Source organism: Scyliorhinus canicula, chromosome 14 (genome assembly GCF_902713615.1).
Source record: "Scyliorhinus canicula chromosome 14, sScyCan1.1, whole genome shotgun sequence".
NCBI classification, from domain to species: Eukaryota; Metazoa; Chordata; class Chondrichthyes; order Carcharhiniformes; family Scyliorhinidae; genus Scyliorhinus; species Scyliorhinus canicula.
Window position 1 is genome coordinate 111,134,599 of NC_052159.1, and position 17,556 is coordinate 111,152,154.

The window sequence follows — 17,556 nt, forward strand, 5'->3', positions numbered from 1 at the left end:
AAGGTATTCAGCTTTGTAAGTATTTAATCAAGAAAAACCTGAGAGCATGGTGACAATAACTCCTAACAAAGACATGGGTTTGCGAATTCCTGACTACCCTCCACTTGATTAAACTGCCTGGAAGGAGAATTTGAAGAATTTGCAGATGTTTAAATGACCACTAATCATGAGGGGCGGGGTAAAACGGCCAACGTCAAGAGGTGCCTGTGGTAAATTGAATTGTTTGATAATGGAGTGGTTCCGATAGTGATTGTGGATAAATGTAGCATTTAAACCATGAACATTGTGCAACCGTGAGGAGTACCACCCAAATGAGGAATATGAATTCAGCCTTATGTGTGAGCACAGGTTTCTTTTGAAATGAATGGAGTGGGAAGTGTGGCGAATGACAAATATTTGCATTTCTCCTTTTGCAGCTCATTCCACATAAAAATTGAATAAGGGATGCTGAGTTCCGTCATCTTTGAATTACTCAACTTTGTCAACTTGGCAGTAACCAGTTGCGTAGGCAGTTACAATTACCTGGGCGATTATCTGTTGCCATCCTGTCTGGATATCTGTCCACTTCAAGTTTAACCTGTTCTTCTGAGGCAATTGCCTTGAAGTCAGAAAGGTCCATATTTAAAGATGTGGATTGTTGTCCCCAATATTGTCAGGATCAAACTATTTTAACTCTGGCCTGACCAGTAGAAGACATTTTCCAAAACATCCTTCTGGCGCCTGAGGGGGCAAGAGTGCTTTTCTTGGTCCATAAGGTATGTTTAGGCCGCCTTCCTTCCCCAGAGGCCCTGTTCAAATCTCATCCGTGTGACTTACCCTCTTGCAGGTGACCTTCTCTGTGGTGTTCGTTACAGGCCTTATGTAGCAAAATCCTCCACTGGAATCCTTCAGCCGATTCCAGACCATGCAGCTGACCAGCCAGGATCTTCAGATGTTAGAATGTGTTAAAACAATGAGGTCACAAGCCTTGAAGTAAAATCAGACTTAGAGTATCTACTTTTGTTCTTTCAAAGGTTTAGGGCATGATTTAATGGGACAAAAACAGAGACCCATTTCAGGTGTTTCGTGGTGGCTGCAGCGCCAAAAAACTCCCTACTATTTAACAGTACTTTTTTACTTTTTTTGCCCTCGGCAGGGAATGCCCGTTGAATCCTCACTTACATCCGCTCCTGCACAGATGAGCTTAGCTTGCCAATGCAGGAAGACCAACTCGTGGATCGGGACGCCATTTCTAAATGCCACCCTGATCTTTTCACCACTCCCGCTGCACTCAACTAACCTCTTATGGGTCCTCAAGCCACCCCTCACCCTACCTTTTAAGGGCAAGGCAACTCCAGGCCCGATCCCTGGCCTGGGCAAATTGGCACCTAGGTACCTTGACACTGTCAGCCTGGCAGTGCCCCTGAAAGCTTGGGAGTCCCCCTGCCAGCTCGCAGTGGTACACAGGTACCCTCACAGCGCCAGTGGGAAGGGCCGAAAACCCTTCCCCTCGTTTCACTTAGGGGTAAGGGGTCAAACAGATGACCATCAAGAGATATGCCAGAACAGCCACCCAGGGCCTGGGTCCCTTGTCGTCGATAACTCTCCCTGAGTGCTTTATTGGCAGCTGCCACCACTCCTGATGGCATTACTAACAATGAAGACCTGTTGGCCTCTGAATCGCTGGTAGTAATTGGTGGGCAACATTTCTAACAGTGGGGTTCTGAATCCCAGGGAATTCCCAACGCTGCCCATTTAAATGCCTGATAGGCTCATAATTCTGTTGGAATTTTTCCAATGGTGACCATCACAGGAGGCCCCCATTGGCAAGATTAGATTCTGGCCCTGAGATGTGAATAAAAGAAGAGAGATGTTCAAGTTTGGATGAACATCATACAGCAGATACAGTTCTGTAGCTTTGTTCTTCAATTCACTAGTGAATCTTGATTTTAATTTTCAAAAGAACTAACTCATCCATCCTAGTCATAAACATGGGCCGGGATTCTCCAATCCCGTGGCCAAGTTCTGACGCCGGCGTGGAAAGCGTCGCGAGCCACTCCGGCGTCAACGGGGCTCAAATGGAAGGTATCCACCCCTTCCCAGTGGGCTAGTACGGCGCTTGAGTAGTGTCCGCAGATCCGGCACCCGAAAGCCGGCGCGCCACGGCCGACGCAAGTCCGCGCAAGTTCACTACAGCTGATGCGTGTCCACGCATGCGCGTGGGTTCCCGTCTCTGCACCGCCCCCCGGGCAATATGGCGGAGCCCGACAGGGGCCCGGCACGGAGGAACATAGGCCCTCCATGGAACTAGCCCGCTCTCCGATCTGTAGGCCCCGATCATGGGCCAGGCAACCGTGGAGGCCCCCACCGGGGTTGGATCCCCCCGCCCCCCCCCCCCCCCCCCCCCCCCCCCCCACCAGGACGGCCCGCGCAGCCAGAACTCCGAGGTCCAGCCGGGTGGGACCATACGTAACTCACGCCGGTGGGTCTCGGCCGAACTCGCGGGCACTCGGCCCATCGAGGCCAGGAGAATTGCCGGTGGGGCCTTGGCATGGCGGCGATCCTACGAGCGCCTGAGAATTGGCACCGGAGAATCGGCAGGCCGGCATCGGGGCGGCGTGGTGCGATTCTCGCGCCCCCCGGCGATTCTCCGACCTGGCATGGTGTAGGAGAATCCCGGCCGTGAACGTGGTAAAACTGAGGAAAGGGGATAAAATATCAACTGTAAAATATAAGCAGTAGACATTTCAACAAGATTTTGGAACAGTGTGTGCCGTGTATTGAGGATTTGATTTGGTCCTCAACCATTTTTGATAATAGACAACTGATTTTATAATGCTGCTCTTGTATTTTTGCACTGCAGAAGAATATTTCTGAACCTGGTTTAAACATACTGGGTGGGGCATGATGGCGCAATGGTTCACATTGTTATCTCACGGCGCCGAGGACCTGGGTTCGATCCCAGCCTCAGGTCACAGCCCGTGTGGAGTTTGCACATTTTCCCCGTGTCTTCATGGGTCTCACTCCCACAACTCAAAGATGTGCAGGCTAAGTGAATTGGCCACACTAAATTGTCCCTTTATGGAAAAAGAAAATTGGATTAAAATTTTTTTAAAAAACAATGGGCGGATTCTCTGCTCTATCGCCACCTGCTTCCCAGCCACGCACCGTTACTGCTGATGGGTTTCTACCTACCCATTATTTGTCAATGGGATTTCACATTGTAACCACCCCACGCTGCTGCGAAAATTGCTGGCGAGGGTGCGCTGCCGGCGGGAAAATTGAATCGCAACAACCGGAGAAATCTGGCCACTGTTTGATGTGTTGTGATGTTCATTTTCCAATTTTGATCCCTCAAAGAACCTGAAGTACATTTACTGAAGCATCTCATTCAGGATTTCAAGTTACCTTCACTGGTTGGAGGATAGGCCTCAGTACGAGAAATGCAAAATGCTTTGCCCACTGATGTTCTTGGAAAAATAGCTTACATTTAAACAGCGCCTTGCACAACCTCTGGAAATCACATAGTCAATGAAGCGTCTTTAAAGTGTATGAAATGTTCTCATCCAGAAGATGCCTTCATCCACGCAGAGACTTAAAAAACTCTCAAGGGAAAACAGTTTGGATTCTGCAATAAAACACCTGACAAAAATGAATATTTGATATCCAGAGTAATGAACTTACAGCTTGAATTCCCTAAGTATCTGCTGCTCTTTTCTCCTCGCCCCCAAACCCCAGTGCTCCATCTAATTTCAGGCAGGATCCAGCCATAATTTCCCACTTTTCATGAACAGTAACGTCAAGTTGGTAAAGCTGCCAATAAAGTGGATTCTGCTGAAAGGGGAAAAATTTCCAATTATACATCCTATTATTCCTCTAGTCAAAGGGCTAAGTTTTTGCATTGATAAGTTCCTCAGGGTAGTGTCCTCGGCCCAACCACCTTCAGCTATTTAACAATAATCTTTCCTTCCATTATAAAGCGGAAATGGGATGTTCACTGATGATTGCACAATGTTCAACACTATTCACATCTCCTCAGATAATGAAGTCCATGTCCGTGTCCAGCAAGACCTAGATCATATCCAGGTTTGGGCTGACAAGTGGCAAATAACATTTTCATCCCACAAGTGCCAGGCAATGGGCACCTCCAACAAGAGAATTTAATGATTTCACTTTGACATTCAATGGCATTACCATCACTGAATCCCCAACTATCAACATCCTGGGGAGTACCATTGACCAGAAACTGACTTTGACCAGTCATATAAATACTGCAGCTACTGGAGTATCCCCAACATTGAAGTACTAGTCACTCTAGACCAGCTGCAATGGGCAGGGCTCACTGCCCATATGCCAGGCACAAGACTCCCAAAACAAGTGCTCTACTCTGAGCTCTGCAATTGCAAGCAATCACTAGGAGGGCAGAGCAAACACTACAAGGACATTCTGAAAGCCTCTCTAAATAAATGCAACATCCCCATTGACATGTGGGAATCGCTTGCCTTCGAACACACAACTGGAGTAAAAGCCTCCTCGAGGATGCCAGTCACCTCAAATATCGTAGGGTGGAGCACACAGAGGCCAATTGTAAACAGAGGAAGGAAAGCACAGAATCCAGAGCGTCCCACCCACCCACCTCATCAGACATGTGGCAGAGTCAGCGGATTCAGGATTGGACTATTCTACTACCGCAACTTCCCAGAGTTGTAGCAAGTCATACTCGACGCTGAGAGACTGCCCAAGAAGAAGAAGCAACTACAAGAGCAGCTCAAAGGCTAGGAAATCTGACCCTCAAAAACCTGCCCACCATCAAAAAGGCACAAGTCTGGAGTGTAATGGAATACTCTCCACTTGTGTGGATGAGTGCAGCTCCAACATCACTCAAGAAGCTGAACAATTTGCAGGACAAAGCACCCCATTCACCACCTTCAATATTCATTCCCTACAATACTTCCAAGGTTCTTTCACTAGCTCCTTCCAAACGTGCAAATTTTACCATCTAGAAGGGCAAAGGCAGCAGACACAGGAATGCCACCACCTGGAAGTTCTCCTCCAAGCCACATACCATCCTGACTTTGAACTATATCTCCATTGCTTCACTGTTGCTTGGTTAATATCCTGGAACTTCCTTCCTAACAGCACAGTGAGTGTTCCTACAACACATGGACTGCAGCAGTTCAAGAAGGCAGCTCACCACCTCCTTCTCAATAGCAATTAGGGATGGGCAATGGTTGCTGGTCTGAGCAGTGATGGCCAAATTCCGTGAATGAATTAACAAAATATATCGCTGTCCTGCCCTTATCATCGTTCAAATCAGGATCAGTTTGTTCAGCAGTCAAAGCGTTAAAATACTCTTTATGCTTTGACATGGGTAAAGTTCATTTGGAATAGAACTTTTATTCATCTGCAGGCAAATGATAAGGTTCTTTGTAAGCAGGGCGTTAAAACTGGTGGACTGTCAACATTTCTGACATGGCAAACAATTATCATTATTACTTCAGCTCAGACACATAAATGATGCAGCAATTATGACTATGTTGTCTGAAAACGCCATAAATTAAAGCAAGGAGAAAACTGAATTCCGCACATTGAAACAATTCTCAGTGAAATTAGTTTCTTTCTCATACCAAGACTGGGTTGTCTCACAGCCCTTAATTTTGAAAATGTGCAGAAAGAAATTAAGACGGTAAACCTATGAGAGTTTAAAAAAACTCTAATTATTCTTTTGTTGAACATGAGAATCCGATAGTAACCCCTACCCCTCAAACAACAAGGTGTGAGAGGGTCAGGAAGCAGTGCTCCAAAATGAGATGCATGGAATGAGACCCCAACTCACTACATTTGCGCCCACCACCATTTTATGGAAGGGACATCAGCGGTATTTGAATGTCCTGTCATGGAGAGGAACGGAGCTTCATTAAGACATTTTAATCGGGCTTTCGCAGGAGACCTAGAGCTGCTGTATGGGTTTCTCAGAGGTTGGGAAACTTGACTTTGAAGTGGAGATGGGAGCTGCCGAGTCCCCAAGGTAGGTGGCTCTTTCAACACTCCTTTTGGGTGAGGAGGAGAAGGAATGCTCCATCCAGGCCCTTCAAGGAAACTTTCAACCTCCCCAGCTTAACCCAAATGTCTCTTCATGCCAGCCCCTATCCCTATTGTTCCCTGCTTCCACCCCTGATTTTTAACAGTTTTGTGGAAAAGTAACCCCAGGGGGTTTTGCTCACAGAGATTGCTATCTCTACTTTGGACGTTTAATGGCCATTTAGCGGTAATTTCCTGCCGATACTCAATTTTTAGGTTGGCGAGTATGGGTGCGAGTAGGGTGAGAAACAGAAAACACCTTTCCCCATCTTAGGCAGGAAGGTGGATGATACCTCAATCTTATGGCCCCTTCAGAGTTGGGGCACCCTCTCCTCTGGGAGGTAATCATAGGTAATCATAGAATTTACAGTGCAGAAGGAAGCCATTTGGCCCAACGAGTTAGCACTGACCCACTGAAAGAGCATCCTACCCAGCAACACCCCCCCCCCCCCCCCCCCCCATCCCCATAACCCCACCTAACTGCTGCATCTTTGGACATTAAGGGAACATTTAGCAGGGCCAATCCACCTAACCCGCACACATTTGGACTGTGGGAGGAAACCGGAGGACCCAGAGGAAACCCACGCAGACACGGGGAGAAAGTGCAAACTCCACACAGACAGTCACCCGAGGCCAGAATTGAACCCGGGTCCCCTGGCGCTGTGAGGCAGCTGTGCTAACCACTGTGCCACTGCACAAGTGAAATGGGTGCTCTCCAGGCAGCAGCTAAATATGGGCAAGTAGCAAAAGTGTTGGAAACAAATAATATTTATGTGACTCAAAAATTAAATTGAAACCTAACAATCAAACAGGCCCATATGCATATATTTGTAAAAGTGCAAACCTTCACTCTTCCTCTCCCGAGCATTTGTATGTGGTGCAACTGCTGTTATTGCAGCAGAGGTATAGGCTGGCTGCTCATATTCCTGTTTTGACTGATAAGATGGTCTTGCTTGATGTCCTCTGGGTTTTGGAGTCCGGGAGGGGCCTAGTAAAGGCTGCTCCACTTGTTCTTGGGATACAAGGCAGCATGTGATTACAGACCGGAAGGGTGGAGAAGCAATGGGTGAGAAGTGGACGCCCTTTGAGCCAATTGCCGATTCTCATTTCCCCTTTCACTTTTGTCCTTCTGAGAACACTCCAATGCTTTCCTACAAGCAAGAAACTAGAGAACCCCGTGCCATTGATCAGCAGAATGATGACTGGCCAAAGCTAGGGTTTGATCAATGCCATTTAAGGTGGCATTCAAAGTGTGCAAGCCATTGGTGAAGGCTTGCATGCAGTTGTTTGATTGCTATGATTGATGCTCTGTGCAGGTGGCCATTCTTTCAATGGATAAGACATCATCGCATGGGCCTGCAGCATCATGTCACTCATAAGAGCAAGCACAGTTTAGCTGCAAACCCTGTCAGTATATTGCACATTCTTAGCTCGTGCTCCAGGAAAATCTTTGCGGAGGGCCCCCAAAGCTCAGCATCTGTACCCACCTGGCTTGGAGCATTCTGAACCCCCCAACACAGGCTCTCTACTGCCGTGTGTGTCTCCGGCATCTGCTCTTGCTCACCTATGATATGTGATTTACCATGTGAAAACTCGACTAGCTTCACTCATGGTGGCAATTAAGTGTGAGTATCTGAGCTGGTGCGTAACCTGGATGACTCCTGTGACTGTATTTCGGATAATGACTTCTTATGAGGTGTCACTGTTGTCATCAACTCCTGGCAAACGCTTGAAGGGATGGGGAAGATTAAGGTGGTAGATTAGAACTTTTACGGTAACAAATGTTTTAATTGATCATTGTGCACATAATCATATCTCACTGACTGTAACATCAAGTCAACATGAATGACTGTTGTATTCCATCTGGCTGTATGACATTTAGCTTTGTCTCTAAGCTGTGAAGAGACCTTCAGCTCCTCATCTTTAATGGCAAATCACGCCAAGATTCCACTAATCTCCAGTGGCTCCCACTCAGCAGGTGTTAGTAGCTATTGCTGGAAACCCAGCTCAGATTATCTGCCTCTCCCAGGTGTTCTGTGCTCTCCTGCAAGGAGAGAAACATGAGATAATGAAATGAGTTGAATGGATAGGTGAACCACATTTGTTGAGGGTAACTATTAAGGAGAGGTGTGTCTGCTGGTCGGTGAATAGGCAGGTGGTGATCTTGGAATGCAAACTAGGTTGTTGCGAAGGAAAATGTGCCGGATTAGGCTTGAGGGTGCAGAGTAAGGAGGATGCAGTTGAATGTGCCATTGTACTCAGATATTCTGCCCCAGTTAGGTCATTGAACTGCTTTTTGCACTGAATTCAGGAGTGTTGCTCCGCATTCCTCTTGCTCATCTCTGGAGCAACCTCCAGCCATCCCTTTTAGCTTTCACTGCCAAGCTACTTCTTCCTTTAAGTAGAGGAGAATATCAGTCCATTGAACCCTTACAGCTCCCATCATCACACCCAGGGAGCTATAAACAAAGTAAGTTATAAGGGGGGATTTTTAAATCAGTTTGAAGCTGGATTAAAGGTAAGTAGACACACAATTTGGCACCAGGGGCAGACGTGCCAGTTCACTGTCACAAACCCAACATCAAGCCATTTCAAGTGAGGATGACTCAGGGTTTGCTGCACACTGCTTCCTTGCGGGTTGCCAATTGAAGCCAATTAATGATAACCACAGGGCTTGTTAAGGTCTCATTCCCATGCCAATTGAAATTTTCAGTGAACAATGTGGGTGGCCAGTCACATTGGCCTGTAACACGTCCATATTAGCTTGGTGAGCTCAGGGCATGGAGACTAGGAGGCAATGGATCACACAAGGCACCCTCCCCACACTCACAACATATGATGGATGCCAAGCTACAGCTTGGACCCCTTCAGGATCATGGCTGCTGCAGCAGTGGCTTTTAAAAATAAATAAAATGAACTGACACAAGCTTCTCCCTCTGTCTCACAATCTTCAGATTGTCAGCTCTCACCTTAGCCAGTGGACCTGCCAATCTCTGATTGCTGGAGGGCCATTAGCCCACCCTGCAGTGTCTTGAGCCGGTTCGCTATCCCTGATTGGATGGTGAATCTGTTCCCTCACCTTTAATTGGCTGCAGCTTAAAAAATCCCATTGAGTGTGCCGAAAGCAAGCTAGGCTGATCAGGATGTGAAACTGGCCCCCATTTCCAGTTTTCAATCCTTTATTGAAAACTTAGCCCTATTGGCGCAATTCTCTCAAAAAGGAACAATGTTCCCTGGCGACCGCATTTAGTCGCAGTGCCGAGAAACACATGGCTATTCAACATGACTCGCAATGTATAAAGGGCCTGAGTGGGGAACGTGTGGCCAAGGCCACACATAGTATGGTGGGGAGATCCACTCGCCAGAACGCCCCAGTGTAGAGAGAGATTATGTTGGCATCCAGATCTCCGCGGCTCCCTGAAAAAAATCCCTTACCTCCAACCCCAGACCAAATGCATGACGGGAGGGACCTTGGCCTTCCCCAACACCCATGTGGGTACCCCCAGCCCAATCATGCGCATGCAAAAACTGCCAGCTTGGTACTTGGCAGTGCCAACCTGACTCCCTGGCAGCTGGCAGTGCTACCTGGGTACCTTGGTAGTGTGCATTGTGAGCGGAATTTACATCGCAACATCTTACTAGGTCGTTTTGGATCTCACGAGGTGTTGCAAGCCGGGTAAATCCCAGGAGATGGGTCCTCTAACCTTTATCGGCCACACTGGCTTTTCCAATGCAGTTGGCCATTAAATTGTGACCATGTCTCTCTCTTTTGTAATTCTCTTCACTGCTTTTCAAAGAAACGTGACAAAGAAATGAAAAATGAATCTTCAAAAGAGAAGCAAATCTGACAGAGAGAAATGTCAGGCTTTTGACTTCAGTTAAGGTTCATTTGAGAAGAACATCTACGGTGATGGCAGACTACTCATGTGTTCACCTCTGGGACTTGTGAGCAGCTTCTCCAACGTTCAGAGTGGATAATTCCATCATCAAGCACACAGAATATGAAGACATTTGCCAAGAAAATCTTATCTTCTTTTGTGTCCCTCATTTGGCTTAGCAATGTTTGGCCTCCTTGCCAACATAATAAACACAGTGAATAACGTGAGGGTTTTCTTAAGAAGTAAGTTCAGTGACACCGCTAGGATAATTGGAAATAGGAGAAAAATCATTTAGTTACGTGAAGAGATTGGAGGGGAAAGCAAAGTGTGTGCTGACTGAAATTTATATGCTCCTCCCAGCAACAAATTGAATAATTTCTCTCTTGTAGCATTTGCAGACAGCTGCTATGCATTTGCTTGCTTCCCATGTGTTAGGTATTGGATAAGTATTTCCCGTAACAAATTAATTTTGAATAAACATAATTTGAGCTGAATCTGCTACTGAAGTATTAAAGCTATATTAGATTACCTTGCGGAGAATACTGGAAGCTGGGATTTTGTGTATTTTAAAAACATTGGGTTGGGATTCTTTGCTGACAGCTGCCAGTAGCGGAGTTCCGTTGTGGCAGAGAATTCAGCGTCGGCCGGGAAAAGTTCGCCGATTCCCTTACGATGCTCCAGTGCCCTGCTGGCAGTGGCATCAAGATTCACACCTCATTGGGTCAAATTGACCCATTTGCATCCTATTAACAGGCTGGGCACCAGATTCTCCAAGCCTGCATGAATCTGCAATCCTCTGGGCCAAGATTCATGTGGGCAAGAATTGGAGGAGGTATTTTCAGCATGCCTCAGGCACGTTGCACCTTGCAGTGGCCAAGGAAGTAGTTCTTTTAAGGAATTGCCTCCAAAATCCATCAGAGGGCCACTCTCACCTCCCCACAATGCAAATCCTGCCCACTCCATCCTCACCAGATCCCCCCCAACACCACCCCCTACCAGAGACCCCTCCAGAAAAGAGACACCCACCAGAACCCCCATTATAGAGACCCCCACCAGAACCCCCCCATACGAGAGACATCCACCAGAACCCCCCATTATAGAGATCCCCACCAGAACCCCCATTATAGAGACCAGAACCCCATGAGAGACCAATACCCCCCATACGAGAGACACTCCCATTATAGAGACCCCCACCAGAATCCCCCCCATATGAGCGACACCCACCAGAACCCCCCATTATAGAGACCCCCACCAGAATCCCCCCCATATGAGCGACACCCACCAGAACCCCCCATTATAGAGACCCCCACCAGAACCCCTCCCCCCCATACAGAAGACACCCACCAGAATCCCTCCCCCATAAGAGAAACCCTTCCTGGAAACTAGAGAGTAATCCAGACAGAGATGGTGAAAAAAAAATCATTTTTTAAATCATCACCTCTGCAATACACCTGCAGACGCAGGCAGAGAAATCAACACCTTAAATTCCCAGAAAGGGAAAACCACATCAGCTGTGTTTAAACTCCTCAGCATCAACGGGCCTCTTCCTAGGGGGCTAGAACGGCGCCAGAGTGCTGTGCGCTGCCCTGGCGCTGAAAGCCAGCCAGCCATGGCCGGCCTGGGTCCGCGCATGCGCGCCACTGCCGTCTCCTCCTATGTTTCTCCGCACCGGGCCCCTGTAGTGTTCTGCCATGTTGCCCGCAGGCCGGCACGGAGGAACATAGGCCCTCCGGAAATGAGCGCACCCGTCGATTGGTCGCCCCCGCTCACGGGCCTAGCCACTGTGGAGGCCCATTCCCAGGAGTCGGATTCCCCTGCCGTCCCCCACCAGGACGGCCCCCGCAACCAGAACGCCGTGGTCCCGCTGGGTAGGACTGTACGTAAATGACAGCGGTGGGACTCGGCGGACACTTGGCCCGTCAAGCGCGGAGAACCGTTGGGAGGGGGCGCTTTCAATGGCCCTCGTCCGGCGCTGTGGCGACCAGAATATCGGCGGCCTGCCGTCGGAGCAGCGCGGGGTGATTCGCGCGCCCCACCCCCCTTCCCCCGGTGATTCTCCGACCCGGCGTGAGATCGGAGAATCCCGGCCAAGGTCTCTCCATATCATAGTAGCCTGTAACTTCCTGGATCCCCAGCAAATAATTCGGCAGTTACCCCAAAGATGAACATGGGGAATAATTCCCGGAAGTTCCCAGGTAAGGGTTTACTCAGCAATTGCCCAGAAGTGCTACCTTCCCCTGGACAATTCCTTTGCTCTGGGAACCATCCTACAAGGTGATTTAAATCATTAATGTTGAATTGTTCAGTCAGTGTTAAACTAACTGTTACTCTGAAAGAGTTAGAAGAAATAAAACAAAGTCTCACTTCAGTGTAACTATTTTAAATACCCAGATTAACCCTCGCATTGGTCGCCCACCACATTCCTGACCCCACAGAATATTTGCCCCCTTTGTCCCCCCCACAGTATTCCACTCCCCACCCTACCGCCACCTGCACAGGACTCTTTCCCCCCCCCCCCCCACCCAAATGATCTGACTCCCCTGACCTAGCTTGACCCAGCTTGACCCAGTTAGATCACCCTTCCTTGACCCGACACTGCCAACTTGACCCCCGTGACTTGAACTAGCTGGACATATCCCCTGAACCCAACTCAACCCAACCCGGCCCAATCCCTCCTCCCCCCCCTGCCCAACCTGACCTGACCTAACCCCATGATCTGATCCAGTTAGATCGCCTCGCCTTGACCTGACCTGGTTGGATGCCATCCCCACTCCCACCGCCTGATCCAACCTCACTCTCCCTCTGCAGATACGGTCCAGAAACTAACCCAGGGTCAAATAGAATGCCAAGAATTCTATGTTCTTCCAATTGTAGCCTCTTGTCCATTCCACACTCCTTTGCCCTGTGCATTCAGATATCCAAGCCCCAAGCTCTGGAATTCACTCCCTGAGTGTTTTTGTCTCATCACCTCACTAACCTCTCTTGAGACCCTTCTTCAAACCCAACTCATTGGCCAAACATTTAGTCCTCTGCCCGAATTTTGTTTCTTTGCATTTCTATTAGAGTTTTGTGTGATTACATTTGTGTGTTTTCCAATGGTAAAAGCGCTGTGGAAATTATTATGGCGCTCCCCTTTAACTTGAGGTACAGCATTGGGCAACAGTCTCCACTTGAATTCAATATTTTTAATTGAAATGAGCAGCATGAAACCTCACTTTTAAACTTATAATGTTGATCAAACCCAGCATACAACGTTGCTACTTCAGTTTGTTTGCAATGTAAATAAATGCAAATTCTGCAAACTTTTTGTCAGTAAGTAAATGAAGACCATGATGGCATTGTAATAAGACAAAAGACAAATGATTCTACTTGCAACATTAGTTTGAGGGTAAATTATTTCAAGGATTATAATGTTTTCCTCCATCTAAAGGATGATGAAGAGTGTGAGATGTCCCTATCCCGTGAATTACATTTCTTGGCTTCTTTTGGTATGCTGGAGGGAAGCAAAACAATGATCCGTCAGAAGTTTTGTGTTACCAGGCTGTACTTGAGTCATCTGGAGACACCATCAGCATTCCTCTCTCCAACAGAGCTAACCAGCACCTCCCATCTGGTACCACGGAACAGGAGAGGACTAAAATAGAAGTGCAATTAATGCGCTAAGTGGGGCATTCGGAACACATTCTTGCATCAGGGCTTTGGGCTTCTGTAAGTAACAAAATCTAGCGCCATAAAATCAGCCAACATGTACGCTTTGTGACTGCAATAATCTATCCTATTGACATGATCAATCAGGTAGAGACTGAATCACCACACCATATATAGTTAGTGAGGTGCCTCGGCTTTGTCAGTTGGACAGCAAAACATGATTTACTTTACCCTGAGTAAAGAAGATTGACATGTCATCTGACTGATGTAGCCAAATGTTCAATGGATTCAGTGGTGTCGATACAGAACAATTATTCCTGCTGGTAGGGGAATCAAGAATGAGGGGGACACCATTTTGAAATTAGAGCCAGGTACCCAGGAGAGAAATCAGAAAACATACTTCATCCAAAGGATAGCAGAAATTAATCCTCCCCCCAAAAAGGTTTGCAATTTCTGGGATAACTGAAGTCTTCATGGCGAAGATTGATAGATTTTTGTTAGACAGAGGTGTAAAGCGATATGAGATAATGAAAAATGAAATGAAATGAAAAATGAAATGAAAGATAAGGGTGGGTAAATGGGGTTGTGGCATAAATCAGCAATGGTCTAATGGAATGGTGGCATAGGCTGAAGAGCCTATCCTATTTATATGTTCTCATGTAAAGGATCTTTGTGATCTTCAAATTGAAGTTACCTGTATGGCAGCAATAAACTCTGCAAAAATACAGGATTTAAAATACAGTCCATATGGGACTGTGTTTTAAGTGAACGATGAATTTGTTACCTTAAGGGAGATCGGGTGTGTAAATTTAGTATCTCCTGGCTGGCAATGTTGATGCTACCCCTGTAAAATATTCTGAAGCAATAGTATTTATTGTACTCGAAATCTTGCAAAATGATGTCTGTGCCTGCAGTGTTTCTACATTGTTTATTCGGTCCCTGCGCAGCATACCAATTAAATGAACTAATACCGGATCCAAATTATCCTCTGCATTCCTGGACAGAATGATTGTGAGATTGTGTATGCTTAATCCCTTCTGTGGGATATTGAAGTCTTGCTCAATTCTGTCGATCATAATTTTGAATAACATACCAAGAAATACCTATGCATTTTTTTTCAGCAAAACGGGAATGGAATTCTAGACATGTTCAGGCATTTGAAACGCCCTTCAAGTGGTCTAAACAGTTTCCTGACATATTTGGTGTGCAATGTGCCAGAAATATGCCAGTCTCAGTTTGTGAGACTGCAACAAGCAATGTGGGGAGACTGTACGGCTGTGACACAGACTGATGATGGTGTAACACATTTCATTGAAATGTCAGTTCATCAACGTACAATAGATGAGTGAATAAGGGGAAAAAAAGTGTCCGCCTAATAGTGCTGATGTTATGCTGGGATTTTCTGAAAAACTAAAGGATCTGGTGCTAACTATACACGACATGACGACTGAATTGATTTTAACCTGAATGGAACGATCTTGCATTTATCCATGAAAACTCTGATTTATCCCTGTGCTTTGAGGTTCCTACTCCTTAGAAATTAACAGTAACAGTGGTATAAAATATCCCTCTGTCTTATGCACAGAGCTGCGAAGTGGTGAAAATGTGCTTAAAGAAAGAAGGAACTTGAATTTATACTGCATCTTTCATTACCCCAGGATGTTGCAAGGTGCATTACGGCCAGTGAAGTACTTTTGAAGTGCAGTGCTATAATCTCAAAAAGTAGCAGCCAATTTGTGCACAGCAAGATCCCATAAATAACAATGAGATAAATGCTTGAAGGATACATATTGGCCAGGCCAGTGGGAGAATTCCACAGTGAATGTGCCATGGGATCTTTTGTGCCCCCTTAAGTGGGCAGACAGCAGTGCCGATAATGCAGCCCTCCCCTAATGCCGCTCGGAAGTGGACACGGGTAAAGTATGTCAAGCTTTTTCTACTGATTGAAAATAAATGGTAACAAGGCTCAGGATTATCAATTTAAAAAAATTAAGGAAAAGTTAGAATTTATTTTTCACACAGGATTATTGGAATTAAATGTTTCACCACAAGTGGCTGTTGAGACAAAGAGGCTGAATATAAAAGGATTTGGATGGTGAAATGGTACTGAAGTAGTTGTTCCACTTGACGAGGTAATCCCAACACATTAGGCTAAATGCTCACGTGTCAGAAGTTTGCATGATGCTCCAAAATTGTTTCAAATGTTCTTTTTTCAATATATATGCTTTTCCTTTACAATTTTTGATACAGGTAACGTTCTGGAAACATTTTGTTATTTGAATAGTAAGCTTGCTGGAGGGGATGGAGTATGTACTGACTACTTTGAAACAATTTGGTTGTGGCTATTGAGGTGTCTCTCAGTAAACAGTCACAGCATAGTTTATATTACACTCATAATAGCAGACGGGAAGGTACCAATAATTGCAGTGGCTAGGACTAAGATTACAGAAACTAAGATGAGTGGATGGGAGACTGTGCTTTGCCAGTAACACTGCTGTTCTGACTGACAACAGACTGTTGGGTTAGGGGCAGATATTGTGGAACCAACAGGAATGACTGGCTGATTGGTCCAGACATTCCGGCAATGGGCCAAATGACTAGGTAGCAATAATCCAAATGTATTATTGTTAAGTGATGACAGAGGAATAAACTGGATCCGGGGGGATATTGTTGCATAGAGTGGGAACAACATCCTGTGATTGATGAAAATAGCACACAGAACACAAACCACTTCGATCTTGGAATGATTGGCAATAAGGATGCAGTCTGGGGAGATGTTAGAAATAGCAGGAAATACAAGCAGCCATCTAGAGATTAAAATGTTTTATTGTACTGTTCACACTAGTGGTTTTGACAAGAATATGAGAAGCACGTTATGCCAGTATAACGGGTTAATTTGAGTAATTTAAACATTTAATGCTACCAGCGAGGGCCACTTAGTAATACATCTAGGAGAGAATTTGAACTGCACTGCTTGTGAAAATTTGATGGTGTGGAATGCTCTTAACTCTATTGATTGAGTAAAATCTTGTTATTTTTCTTAAACCAGAGCTGAGCTTTAAATTCCTATGGTACTGCAGTCATTGTGCTGATAAAAACAGTAATCCAGACACTTTGTTGTCAATCTGAATGCAAGTTCAAATTCTACCTTGGCAATTTAAGTTCTGTTTTTACAAATTCTGGTAAATCAGTAAAAAATAAACGGAAGAAATAGGAGTTCGACCAGTGTTTTTCAAACTCTTTTTCTGGGGACCCATTTTTACCAACCGGCCAACCTTCGGGACCCACGCCGGCCAACCTTCGGGACCCATGCCAGCCAACCTTCGGGACCCACGCCAGCCAACCTTCAGGACCCACGCCGGCCAACCTTCGGAACCCACGCCGGCCAACCTTCGGGACCCACGCCGGCCAGCCTTCGGGACCCACGCCGGCCGACCTTCGGGACCCACGCCTGCCAACCTTCGGGACCCACGCCAGCCAACCTTCGGGACCCACGCCAGCCAACCTTCGGGACCCACGCCGGCCAGCCTTCGGGACCCACGCCTGCCAACCTTCGGGACCCACGCCAGCCAACCTTCAGGACCCACGCCGGCCAACCTTCGGGACCCACGCCAGCCAACCTTCGCGGCCCATGCCGGCCGACCTTTGGGACCCACGCTGGCCGACAATCGCGGCCCATGCCGGCCGACCTTCGCGACCCACGCCAGCCGACATTCGTGACCCACCATTTTCTCTTACCTTTAATGCGAGAGTTGAACCTGCTTGGTCCTCATGATCTTACTCCAATTAGGTTCACAGGAAGAGAGGGCTATGCGCATGTCAGGTGCAGAATTCAGCAGGTTCCTTTGTGCTGTCTTCATCTTTGTGAGGACGGAAAATCCAACCTCCCACATGCAGGCTCTTGTAAGGGCAAAAGCTCTCCAGCAGGTTTAGTTGTGAGATCCTGGCCTGTTTGTGTCTCTAGCCCTCT

The 17,556-nt window shown here is 46.8% G+C and overlaps 1 long non-coding RNA gene across 1 annotated transcript in view; it reads right to left on the reverse strand.

Annotated features, from left to right (window-relative positions):
• Window positions 1-7,000, reverse strand: part of LOC119977835 — an 86,967-nt gene extending 79,967 nt beyond the window's left edge. Inside the window, exon 1 of the long non-coding RNA XR_005463288.1 lies at window positions 6,905-7,000. This is a non-coding gene — a long non-coding RNA (uncharacterized LOC119977835). The remainder of the gene's footprint in view (window positions 1-6,904) is intronic.
• Between the last annotated feature and the right edge of the window lie 10,556 nt (window positions 7,001-17,556).